General features: G+C 45.7%; 1 long non-coding RNA gene across 4 annotated transcripts in view; it reads left to right on the top strand.

The window, feature by feature from the left end:
* Window positions 1-306: 306 nt before the first annotated feature.
* Window positions 307-13216, top strand: part of LOC140620691 (uncharacterized) — an 86704-nt gene continuing 73794 nt past the window's right edge. For 3 of the 4 annotated variants that reach the window (XR_012020411.1, XR_012020410.1, XR_012020412.1), the window contains exons 1-3: window positions 307-419; window positions 546-635; window positions 751-920. This is a non-coding gene — a long non-coding RNA (uncharacterized lncRNA). Of the gene's footprint in view, window positions 420-545; window positions 636-750; window positions 921-1413; window positions 1750-13216 lie in introns of those variants that run through there. The other variant, XR_012020413.1, reaches the window with a different exon arrangement.

The following is a 13216-nucleotide window of genomic DNA, read 5'->3' as shown; positions in this document are numbered from 1 at the left end:
TTCTGGCAAAGGAGAGCGTGGCAGTTTGCTTTCATTCTGGAAGGAAGAGAAGGGCCGTTATTGGCTTTGTCATATAAGAGTGATGGGGACTCTTTGGATCCAAGTGATGTCAGTGGGAGATGTAACTCATATTGAGGACCAGGAAGCAACAGCCAGGCCTTTATGTCCTCTCGGGTTGGCCAAGGAGGCCTGTGAGGGACAGGGACTCAGCAGAGGACGGGGATGATGTATGCTGGCTTCCCTCTTCCCTGTAGGTCTTGTTGGAATGTTGTCTTTCTGTACCAGGTTCTAGTTCTAGAATGGAGACCCCAATATTCTAAAAGTGACTGATGGGACCCTGGTGAGCCTGTGTCAAGACAAGGGTCTCCTGCCCTCGGGAAGGGCTCCCAGAAGAAGGACATGCTTGAGGAACTAGCTTGGTGAGGCCTGAATGTGGTCTTCCTGGGACAGCCTTTGGTTTCTTAAAATCCATCGTGGGAAAGAGGAGCCATTTTAAAATAAAGAGGCAGAAATGGTTGCATTAGACTCTCCTCTACCTTCTACAGTAGAGTCCCAGCCTGCAGGTGAAGGCATGGCTTCCAGCTGTATCATCGAGGATATGCCATTCACCCTCTCAGATCCCAGCAGGAAAAAACGTGAGTGTATCCTCCTCCTGGTTAGGCTGTTTTAGGCCTAAATCTACTAGTAACCCAGGGGAGGGGTTTTGTAAATTAAAAGCACATCTGTTAGATGGTATTGTTATTACTACAGGCTTCAGGGACCAGAGATTGAGCTTGCACTCAGAAGAAAACCTCGTGGAAACTTGATTCTGCTTCTGTATCAGTTCTCAAAGCTTGCCAGTGGATGTCCTGGGGAAGGCAGACACGTTTCTCCTAGTGATGACAAGTGGCATTAAAATGATTTGTCACCAAATTCCAAGTGTAAGTGTAGACACAGGACTCCCCTTCACTCGCCCAAGAGTGGTGGCAAGGCGGTGGCCATTTAAAAAGTCAGAGATAATAGGTGGTGTGGTTTCTCTGAAGCCTCTGAGTGAGCTCCCCTCAGAGGGCTAGCCCTTTACTTACAAAAATCCAGACTGCGGATTTCATTGATTTCAATGTATTATTGTGTGTGGCAGGTTGTTGGCCACCTCAGATGATAGCTAGCGAGCTTGGAGATTGATGGGAAGAGCAGTCATCTTCAGCTCTCAGGCAACCCACTGAAAATTCTTCCCACCCAGTAGGGAAGCATGAGGGCATGGCCTGAAGGTCACTGCACATCAGTGGTTCAGGATTCCCTGGGCCAGGATGCAGTTGGGAAGAAGGCAGACAAGCCCGAGTGATCAGGGAACATCCAGGGTCAGGGTGTTCAGAGAACTTCCAGGAGAGACCTGGAGGTGGGGGCCTGTGATGCTCATATTTTTTCACTCAACAGTTACTGAGTGCCTGTGATGGGCCATGGTCACTGCTAGAGTTACAGCCATGAACAAGACCCAAATGCCCTCTGCATCATAAAGGCACATATACTCCTGTGCATTCGGATATGAAGCATATAATGTCACGAGTCATACTAGAATTTGGGTAAGTTACACTTCAAACGTTAGTGAAAGTTCGCCATGAGCCTCTGCTGTGTCCTCAGCTACAGCGTTAGGGGAGTTTTCACCACTGATGAGCCCATCCTCCTGGCTGAGTAGTCAAATCTTGTCCAAATGTAGTCAGGATAGGTGAATTGCTTGTCACTGATAAGCCCAAATCTCAACAGCTTCAAACAATAAATGTTTGTTTCCCACTTTTGCTGCGATTAAATATTGGCTGGTAGAGTGGAGAAGGCTGCTCAGTGCCAGCTTCAGGATACAGAACATTCTGTCTTGTAGCTCTGCATACTCCACTTGCTGCACAGAGAAGGCAAAACATGAAGATGCCTCACGGAGATGGGTGCCACTCACCACCATCACCCCACTCATTCCATTGGTCCATCTGGTGATATGTCTCCACTGAGAAATACCCAGAATTGGAAAATAGAGTGAGTGGTGTGCCCCAGAAGATGAAGGAACATGGCCATTGGTGAGCTTTCTGGCCACCCTCTGCCCTTAGGATCTCTCTCTTCAGTAGTGTGTGTTACTAAGATGGCATGGTTGACAACTGTGGCATGTCTTTTATTATTGATTTGTCAGCCAAGAAACACTCATAACTGTGGCTAAAAGTCAACTTTTGTTGACTTTTACTTTGTCGCCTTCACAACATTCTCTGGTAATTATTTTCTAAGGAGTAGACTTGCCTTATACTTTCCTGGAGTTATAAGTTATATAGTATTATTATTTTTTCTTTTATTGTTTTGGTCAAAGGCTAAAGTATGCTCATCGAAAAAAAAAAGTAAGACTTTCTAAACAGACATATCATGTGCCATGGGGCTGAGATGTCTTGCTTATGGGGTTATTTTGAGATTCAAATGAAGTAACACAAGGCGAAATAAGACAGGATGCATTGTAGGTGCTCAGTAAACATGTATATTTATGATAATTTCATAGGAACTTTCACAAACATGCTTAAGGAAAACACAACAGCAAGCCAACCTAACTGAATTGAAAATAGTCCACATTCTTATATTTCTTGAGTGGCAGGGGCTAAAAGAGATGTTCTGAGTTATAGGATGCTGACACAAGCCTGACAATTGGCAACTGGCTGGCACGTGTTTTCCTGACTCTGCTCCAGGACTTGCTGGGGCCCTGGGTGCCAAGATGAGAAGACACCATCCCTGCCCACTCCAAGGTCCCAATTTTGTGAGGGCAGATGCTTCCGTGGGGCTTTCTCAAGGCTGCCCAAGTGTCACGTGACAACAGTGATGCCCGGGCAGCTCTCCGGGGGCAGTCCAGCTGTCTCTGCGTGAGGCTAATTTTTTCATTCACTCACTCGGTATCGGTGGAGACATCATTCTGAGCACAGTAGTGCCTCTGGAATTTTCTGGTTTGTTTTTGAATTTTAAGTCTCTTCCTCTGTGGACGAAAACAGGCTTAGAGATACTAATAATGAGACCTCCCAGGGCTGGTGCGAGGTCGAACATGACACGGTGGGCAGAAGGCCTTCCATAAACAGCAGAGCAGCCTGGGTAAGCTGTGACTGTCAGTGTTGTAGAACAAGACATTCTGAGACATACTTTTCATTAATGTCATCTTCAGTCAAAACAAACAAATAAATGCAAAACGTTTTCCCACAATCAAATGGGCGGTGGCGCTGGGTGGCAAACATTCCCGCTGTTAAGATGTTACGACACTTGCCAAACAGTCCTTTCCCAGTCCTTTCTAGCACCTTCTAATTTCTAGATGTTTTTGCTGCTTTGGGTTTTGAAAATTGATATCTCTGTTGATCCTGACCGCACATACCGCCTGATGGATGACTTTAATTATTAATGAATTGTTTGTGTCCACTGATTAGACCCCGAACTGTTTATTTTTAAACTCTGAGATTGTTATAGTTAGAAAATCAGGGGAAGGGAATATTTGGAAATGAAGTACAGAGGAAGGACTATATTATAAGACTATATCTCAGAGAGACAGATGAAACAAAAAAGAGAGAAGTATAAAAATAGTTAAGAACAAAGCTTACTGAATTCCAAACACCTAAGGCAAGTCTGTCTTTAATTTTTGAAACATCCAATTAACTATTTTCTATTCTCCACCTTGAGCTTTTCACAAGCGGACCAGGATTCCATATCTAAGGAGGTGGTAATCCTGGGTATATTTTGCATAGTGCAACGCATTGTTTAAGGAGTAAACAGGACGGTGGCTCATATAACAGAGGGCCACATTTTTTTTCCATTTGAGAGTGAAAAAAAAATTGTCCTTCACCATTTGCCCTTAAAGTTTTGATCAAATGATATTTGCTTCAATTCAAGATACCTGTGGACAACGAAGCCACAGGATTCTTAGGATCAATACATTCTTCTAACACCAACCATTATGTAGCTATCCCTTAGAAGCATGATGCTCTGTTTCCTGAGCACGGCCCCTCATCTCGATGGCCCTCTCCCAAGGCCGGGAGCGGGCATCCTGCACAAGAAACCCTTGACCTCTCCTCGGTGGGGAGAGCCATTGCTGACTTTGAGGGAGAGGGCATGCTGCAGAGGGCTGGACGCTCACAAGCCACGAATGCCTCATGGGTGCCTTTTTGGAGTTTATTTCCCCTGACATATTTGTGTTTTCCTAATCCTTTTTTTAGCAGCGATGCTCCTTAGCTCAGAAAGAGGAAAAAAGTGAGACTGGTTCTCAGAGGTCAGCCTTCACTAGAGTGGCTCCCTTGCAGCTCTAAAATTAGAAAGAAAGGAAGAAAGGAAAAGGAAGGAAGGAAGGAAGGAAGGAAGGAAGGAAGGAAGGAAGGAAGGAAGGAAGGGGAAAGAAGAAAGAAAAGAAAGAAAGAAAGAAAGAAAGAAAGAAAGAAAGAAAGAAAGAAAGAAAGAAGAAAGAAAAGGAGAGAGAAAGAAAGGAGAGAGAAAGGGAGAGAGAAAGGGAAAGAGAAAGAAAGAAAAACGGAAACTGTTAACTCTGAATACTGAGTCACTCAACCTATCCTCCCACCCACCCTCCCACGGAATGATCTGGGCCCTGGATCCTGAGAGTGGCAGCCCCCGAAGCCCATCCCACCCCTGCCCGAGTGACAGCAGCACTCTTCAGGGCAAGCTGGCAGATCTGGGCAGGGGGTGGGAAGAGGAAGCTGCCAGCCTTCTTTGCAATTCAGATGGTAATGTTCTCCTGGGCTTGTTTACCATCTGCTGGGCACTCAGACATTTCTCTATTTGGTCATTAATTAATGTCCTAACTACCAAGCCACACCAAACGTGCAGAACTGGTATTTCTGAGGCACTTGTTTACAAAGTCGATGCAACTGCATTTCTCTCAGAAAGCTAAGACTTTTTACCATTTGAGAATGGCCTGCTCTGCTGTAGGTTTGATTTTGTTAAGACCAATTTTTACATCATAAACTCATTTCATTGAATTGCTCAGAGGGTAGTCAGAGGAATAACATCTGAATTTTACTCTATTTTCAGTGTTTTCCCTGAGAAGTGACATTGACTCTGAGGAGCACAGAGGTCTCTTTATTCCTTTAACAATCTGATGATTATAGTTGAGGCTTAGGGCATAAAGACACATGCCCTAGGTTAGATTTCCCCTCCTTTCCAAGTTAGAGACTGGATCGCCATCTTGGTTCCAGCCCCTGAAGAGCTGGTTGGTCAAGACATGCAGGTGCTCGTTTTAAACTCACCATGTGACCTCGGATGAGTCTCAAAGCATCTCTGTATTTCAGTTTCTCTCTCTGAAGTGGAATTGGGGGCAAGTGGTCTCTGAGGACCCTTCCTGCCAGAGATCATCAAGATGATCAATCTGATGGTAAGGCTGGGGAGGGGGAGCTTTAGCAGGAAATGGGATGAAATGAGGTTATGAGGGTGGAGCCCTCATGAATGGGATTAGTTCCCTTCTAAGAGTCAGGAGAGAGCTTGCTCCCTCTTGCTTTCTCTCTGCCATGTGGGGACACAGCAAGACGACAGTGGCCTGGAAGCCAGGAAGAGGCTCTCAGCAGACCCCAACCATGACACACTCTGGTCATGGACTTCCAGCCTCCAGAACTATTGTTTACAGCCATCTAGTCTGTGGTACTTTGTTATAGGAAGCTGAACAGACTAGGAGAGCATGAAAGTAAAGATGTCTGTGAGGCTGGGCCCTGCACTGGCCAGAGGAGGAACAGGAGGCTGGTGTCTGTAGATGTCTGCAAGACCGCTCAGCCCTCTTGGTGGGTTTGACCTGCCCACCAATGAACAGAGTCAAACAATCAGCCCATAATATATAGTTAGAGAATGAACTGGTCGCTTCCCACTCCGTTTGGATGTCATCTCAGGGAACCAATGAGTGGAATCTTTTGGCCAATGGGACTAGAAGTACCCAGGCTTTCTTGGTTCATTAAGCTTCAAACCATCAGGTTCTAACATAGGGCATTTGTGTAGGGCACTGGCCCAAAATAGAGCAACTACTTTAAAAAGTATTTGCTATAATTCAGGAGTTAATATTTTCCTGCCTCCATTTCTTTGATTTGGAAAAGTTGGACAATCCAGTTAATTTTGTTGTTGTGGATTCTGTGTTTTTATATTCTACGGAGGAACAGGCTTTCTTATCCTAGTGGACAGGCCTCAAATCATAAAGGGTAGCCAGCCAGGGCTTTGGGTGAGAAAGTATGGAGTGACTTTCTCAGGTTCCTGTCATCCTGGGACTGGAAGACCTGATGTCCTATTGTTGTGGGAGTATTGCTGCATCCTCTTTGCCCCCCCAAGCTCTGTGCTTTCAGGAGTGCCTCCACGGAGGGCCTAGACTGCCATTGTCCTTGATGCCACCGTGAGCATGGCAGGGACGCCGTGGTACCCCACAAGTGGTGCCCTCACCAGGTGGGAGGAGGGAGAGCAGCAGGAGTTCCAAAGCAGAGGCCCCCTGGTGACCATGCCCTCTCCCAATGGAAAGCTTGGTTTCTGAGGAGCATCCTCAGATGACCACTGAAGGACATGAGGTTAAGCGGCCTGACAGGTGGAGAAGATGCAGGCAGACCTGGCTTCTGGAGCAGCGGTGAACCGGACGCCTGGCAGGTTCAATCCCGGGGGGAGGCGGCAGGGTGACGGTGAGCCTGGGGCTGGGGCCAGGCTCAGAGGAGACGGGGCTTGACTTTAGCAGGCAGGGAAGGGATCCTTGGGTGGCTCAGCAGGTGAGTATCTGCCTTCGGCCCAGGGCGTGATCCTGAAGACCCGGGATCGAGTCCTGCATCGGGTTCCCTGCAGGGAGCCTGCTGCTCCCTCTGCCTGTGTCTCTGTCTCTCTCTGTGTGTCTCTCATGAATAAATAAATAAAATCTTAAAAAAAAAAGTCTTTAGCAGGCAGGGAAACCACCGAATAAAATGTCAGCTTCTTTTCCCATCCTTCCTCTAACGACTTTTCATCACTTCATGCACCATCCTGTCAATCGATCACCTTAAAACATGGGCCAAGGCACTCCTTTGGGACAGCGTCCCCAGGGGAGCCCAGCTGCGTGTTCCCGGCCCCAGCCCCAGCTGCAGCGACTGTTGGGGTGAGACCCCCCACTTTTCGTGAGGGCTCAGCGCGGGAAGAAGAGCCCAGGCCCCCATGCCTGCAGCCCTGTACACAGCCCGGGGAATGCTTTAGGATTCTCACTACCTGTTGAGACAGCAGACGGGAGTGACATGCCGAGGTGCCGAACAACAATCCCCCTAAACTGTTCTGAGCAGGAACACCTGTATTCACCCTTTTGGGAAATTCTGTGCTCTAGGCAGCGCTTTCTACAGGGTGTCACCCTCCGTGTGTGTGTGTACCCTACCCCCCAACTGCCTCCAAGCTGGCAGTCAGGCAGAAACATGAACTACTCTATTGTCACCGACTCTGCTAATTAAAACTGACACACACGTGCAAACAACAACCCCACCCCCACCCCGAGCAAACGCTAAAAAGAAAACAATACCTCAAAATATTTCCTTCTGGACAGCCTTTGACCTCCGTGAAGGCAAACCTTGGGGAGCAGTGCCTATCATTAATGGCTTAAATCTATCAAAACACCTTCTTGATTGATAAACATGCCAGGTTTATATTATGATTACTGCATACAATTTTCTGTCACTGTTAATTTATTTGAAAGTCTTAACCTGGTAGGGTATGACACCAGCAGTATTTTATAATGAGAACTGCGGAAATAAATCATCCCCTCCAAATAGTACAAAGAAAGCACCACCCAATCACTCAGTACACAGGTGCCAGGATGGGAGCAGGCTCAGCCCGCCGGCAGCCAGATGCAGCCCCTGGGATGAGCATCCCCGGACCTGAGCCCTTTAAAAGCCAGAAGAGGAATTCGCACCCCTCGGGGTTCTTGATCTGATGATGTCCAAGTGGTTAGAGCGGCAGGTGCGGACCCCTCCCTCCATCGGGGCAAACCCAACCCAACCCAGACCAACCCCTGAGGCTCAGCGGGGGGCAGGCTGCGGTCTGCAGTTGGCATTGCCAGCGCCTGGACTTGGAGCCCAAGGCCCAGAAGGTTCGCTCGAGGTGCCCCTGCTTCTCGCACACAGAGGCGGGCCAGGCGGGCGGGCTGCAGGACGATGCGCTGCTGGGCGGCTGCGGGGAGGCCGCCCGGCCGGTGAGACCAGGGTGGCGGGTGCTGCAGGCCCGGGGCCCCCAGCCCGGCCCGGCCCTCCTGGGGCTCCGGGCGTGCAGGTGCCCGCCGCCCTGTCCACCCGCGACACCGCCTCCAGGAGGCCGCCGCTCCTCAGGAGTTGGGGGACATCCAGACAATATTGAAACCTTCCCAAATGAACTTTGCATAGAGACATTTTCATTCGCTGCCTCCCTCCTCATGCATATTAACGAATGGTATGCGCGGCCTCATTTAATTCACTGATTTTACATTCGGATCACTTTCTCTTTTACAGCTATTTTTACCGGGCTTCATTAATCTTTGTTGAATACAATGGCATACATCTTTAATGCGGCCGCTGTCAAGTCATATTTCAGCAAGAGCTGCAAACTGAATGACAGGGAGCAATATTAATAAATTTAACATAGACTATATCAATTTTTAACAGAACGAATGTGGAAAGCTAAATGTATTATTTTTCGTTTAAATCATAGGGTTTATCACCGGTTAAGTAGCAGCGATTTCGCAGAAACTTGTGACGCGCCATACAAATAGATTTACATCTCATTAATAAGTAAATTAGGCAAATGCCTTTCAAGTTCAGACAAGTACATAAGTGTAATCTCCATATTAAAGGAGTAGTCTTTGATAAACCACCGAGGAATTGTGGCAGCCAAGGATATGCCATGTTGCCAGGGCTGGCGCCTGGTCTGTAGGCCCACCTTTAATTACGCTCCGTCATTACTAAAGAGATAAGTGTCTCTCCAGTTAAGATTCTATAAATGAACAGCATGCTGGCACCTCCCAAATCATTTCTGCAGGAACCATGAAAAGGTGGGAACGGTTATGAACAAAAACGAATTATCACCTGTTCTTTCTCTTTCCCTGCCCTGTAATAACGTGGATATATTGACACGGATTCACCTTAAATCTCTAAAAAGAAACGATCCATTAAGGATGCTGTTTTGTTTAAGGAAGAAAAGAGGAGGGAGCGTAGGAAGAGGGGAAAAAAAAAAAAAAAAAGAACAACAACAACAAACAACTCCTGATTTTTTTTTCCTAATTTCTCTTCATAAATCCCCACAGAGATAATTTGCTGTAAAATGTAAACCCAGTGAGAACTTGCCTGTCTGTGTTAAATAAAAAGTTACGGTTGGCAGGAGGCATGTTTTTGCAGTAGCTTTAGCGATTATAGGAAATTACATGCAAAGCCAGAGTTCTGATCCTAAGTTAATTTATAATTGGAAAAAACTTATTAATTAGCTATGTCGCTCTAATTAAGAATTAGAAGAGTGTGCGCTAGGACATCATTCAGTAGCCACCTGACAGGAGTTTCTGAAAGCCCAGAAGAGACAGCTGCTCAGCCTTGCCCACCGTCTCCTGCCTCTTCCGGGAGCTTGGCAAGCACAGATGCACGCCTGTCCTGTGTCGCGGAGCTCCAGGAAAGGGCCAGAGCGTCCTGAAGCCTGGCCACCCGGAGGCCCAGGGTCTGGCCGGGCACAGCACCCCGGCCCAGCTTCCACGGAGGACCAGAAACTTCTAGCCATCCACACACACACACACACTCACACACACACAACACGCACACACCCCTCTGAGCCTGTCCCACCGTTTTTTTCTTTCTACCCTGGTTCTATTTTTGTTTCCAAACTGGCTTCTCTTCGTCTGCATTTTTTAAAGCGCCTCTTTTTATTGTTTTCTCTCCACCCCACGACAGATACAAAAAAAAAAAAAAAAAAAAAGAAAGAAAAGAAAAAGAATTAAATATTTAAGCACTTGTAAAGGTCAGACGTTTTCAAAAAATTACACCTTTAATTAAAAAACAAAAATTTTAGTATCTTTAATCCCGGGGCCCCCCTGCCTTGGCTGCCGCTTTTTCCTGTGGATTTTGTATCTTGAGTTGCAAACCCAGGACTGTAAAATGACTTTCTGTTCTGATCAGTTAAGACAGAAAATGAAATAAGAGCACAAACAACAGGATGAAAGCTACTGTCTAAGTTAATTGTTCTCTGCAAAAAAAAAAAAAAAAAAAAATACATGATTAATTTTTTTTAACCCAACCTAAACCTTTCCCATCTGTAAGGGTCATTTTCCACGTGCAGGTTTGCTTTCAATTAGGGCAGAACAAAAGCTCAAGTGGGCATTGGAGAGAATTCCGTTTTCTTATTTGAATACCAAAAAAGATGTCCCCCAGATAATGATGCTTAAAAAAAAAAAATCTCTGCATTAGCACATTTCTACCATTCTATTCCATTTGCTGGCAAAATACAAGATTCCTGATACACTTATCTTATGAGGTTAATGATCTTTTGTTGTCTGCTCTAAGCCTATTATTCATTTTAAATTAGAGGCAAAGTGGTGTGTTTAAAAGTAATTCAAATGGGAAGTAGTCTTTCTTTAAAATAAGGGGCTTTAATCCCTTTTCACGATCATTAGCCTGTACTTAGTTAAAAGAACTAGGTTGTGGAGGATAAGGAAAAGCTTGCTAGATATTTTGGGTGTTGCCTCTAATGAAACTCTAGGGGCAAAGCCGAAGGAACCCCCTGCTTTCCGAATCCCTCCTAGCGCTCCCTTAACTCCGGGGAGGTTTTCAGCAGAACTGGAGGTTCCCCGCGAGGCTGCGTGCTCAGGGTGCAGCCTGGGACGGATTCTGTAGAGTTAGCTCCCAGTCTCAGGAACCATCACCCAATTTTAGAAGCCTGAAAATTGTGGAGTTTATCCGGAGATTAAAATCTCCGAAACCTATGGCTTTTCTGGTTTACATTCAGGTGCAGAGGGTTCGAGAAAACCCATTTAGAAGGGTGGTCACTTGGGCCAGCATCCAGGATAGGAAAATGCACGCTCTCCAGGAACATGGCTTGTGGTCTCTGGTCGTGAGGCCAACTGCCAGAGGTGGGCCTCTCAGGCTGCTCACCCCCACCCGGCCCCCCATCATCTGGGACCTCTCCTCTGACACCTTAGAGCCCTTCCTGGTCTGCTTGGTGAACTTGCAACCTCACTGTAAAGTGCAGCTCGAAATGTCAGTCCTCAGCGTGCTTGCCTCCCAACACCTGCCGGTCACGCTGCTCTGGGCGCCAGGCAAGCATTTGGAGGGGCCCGTCCGGCACTGTGCTGCTGCGAACTTACCTTTGTTTCTGCGTCCTCACCGTCTAGCTCGAGGCCAGGCGCGTAGTAGGTGTTTTATGAATCAGTGAATGAATGAAGGGAGAGCAGAGGTGATGGATCAGCTGACACAGAATTTGAACTAGGTCCCTCTATACCTATCCAGCCCCTCAGAATCACCTGCTGTCTCCCCATTGTTCCTTCTCCGGAGGAAGGGGAGGCCCTGCTTCCCAGAGCTGCTTGCTGTTTGTGCAGAGCCTCCTTCCTACTTTGGGGGAGCTCGACTTCTTTTGAATAGAAGGAGGTCTTCTAGCTCAGATGGCTCGGAGGAGGGAGCTGACTCTCTGGGGCTCTCAGGACCTCACCTGCAAGCAGAGGAAGCTTCCGGGGTCCCTTTGGTACCCTCAGCCTGCCAGGGCTCCCCACCAGAGCCCATCCAGTTGCTGTCATGACTATTTCCTTACATTGTGTAGGGGGTGCCAACACAATGCAACAAGTTCGAAAAAGAAAACAAAACAGAACAAAACAAAATGTGTAACTATTAGGACAAGGGGAGCACATTTTTTATTATTTACAAAAAAATAAATGAAAGTTTACTTGGAAAACTTAAGAATTTAAAAGAAGTACAATATTAGATAATATATAAATCAAATAATTATAAATTAGAAATATATAAATTAGATAATATATAAATATTAGAAATAATAAGATTTCAGTGACATCCATAATTTTAAATAAATAAACAAAAATCAATTGCCTTCTTATATGCCACTGATGATCATTGTGATTATAATGAGTGATTATAAAATGGGTGTAATAATGCACTGACAACATCAAACGCATGCTATAAACTACCTAGGAATAGTTACCAAGAAATGCACGAGGAAAGTATATGAGGAAAACTATAAAAATCTAATAAGAGACATAAAATAAGACTTGAATCAATGGAGGTGCAAACCATGTTTTCAGAAAGACTCAATATTGTAAAGATGGCAATTCTCTTCCGATTATTTTTTACGCTAAACATCGTCCCCATAAAATTCTAACGGGATTTTTTTCTTTTTTTTGGGGGGTAGGTTTTAGAAATGAATAAAATGAGTTCTAAGTTTAATGTAAAAGATAAACATGCAAAATAGAGTGCTTCTGAAAAACCCAGGTAAGTAGTGCGGGAGAGCAGATTGCACCATGCAGCAGACAAACCATGGGCATAACACAGTGCAGTCATGGTGCAGATACAAAGAGATCAGAAAAGCAGAAGAAAGAACTAAAAAAATGCCCAAGTACATATGGCACTTCAGTATATGCTTTAAGGTGGCATTTTAAATCTATATGAAAAATAAGTTGTTTCCTAAATGCTGCTTGGACCCCTAAGTAGGCATTTGCAAGAAGGGGATGAGGTGATGGGGTGCCACACACTGAAGCCCAGATGTGGCTTTCAAAAGGACAAGAGGCTCCCTTTTATGGAATCATCATTTTATTACTTTGGAAGTTTCTCACATTTGTGTTATGATTGTTGATTCCAAAGATGGTGCCGGTGTATTTGCGTTTGAGAATTTTCAAGCAGATGGCAGTAAAGAGTCTTAGTTGAACACAAGCTATTGTATTATGACAATTTCCCAGGATACAAAAGTCAAGCGCCTTGCTCTGACGTGGTACACGATCTGTATCATTCTACTTAAGACATTGGGAGTAAGATCAGGCTCGGTTATTGGACAATCTAGAAACATCGAGTATGACCAGGGCCTCCACTCAATGAGGGCTCGGTCTCTGATGTATGCATTCATGGCTATCGTTTCCAAAATTAAATAAAACAAACAAACAAACAAAAACTTAGGATAAACAAACAGCAATAACAAACATATGATCCTCAGTGTCCTGGCTAAGAATTTGAGCCTTTCATGATATAGATAAATACCCTTTGCTGGTTATTTAATTTATCAGAGTAATATTGCTGAGTTTCCAATT

This window comes from Canis lupus, chromosome 29 (genome assembly GCF_048164855.1).
Source record: "Canis lupus baileyi chromosome 29, mCanLup2.hap1, whole genome shotgun sequence".
In the NCBI taxonomy this organism is placed as follows: Eukaryota; Metazoa; Chordata; class Mammalia; order Carnivora; family Canidae; genus Canis; species Canis lupus.
This window is presented reverse-complemented; position numbering and strand designations above follow the sequence as displayed.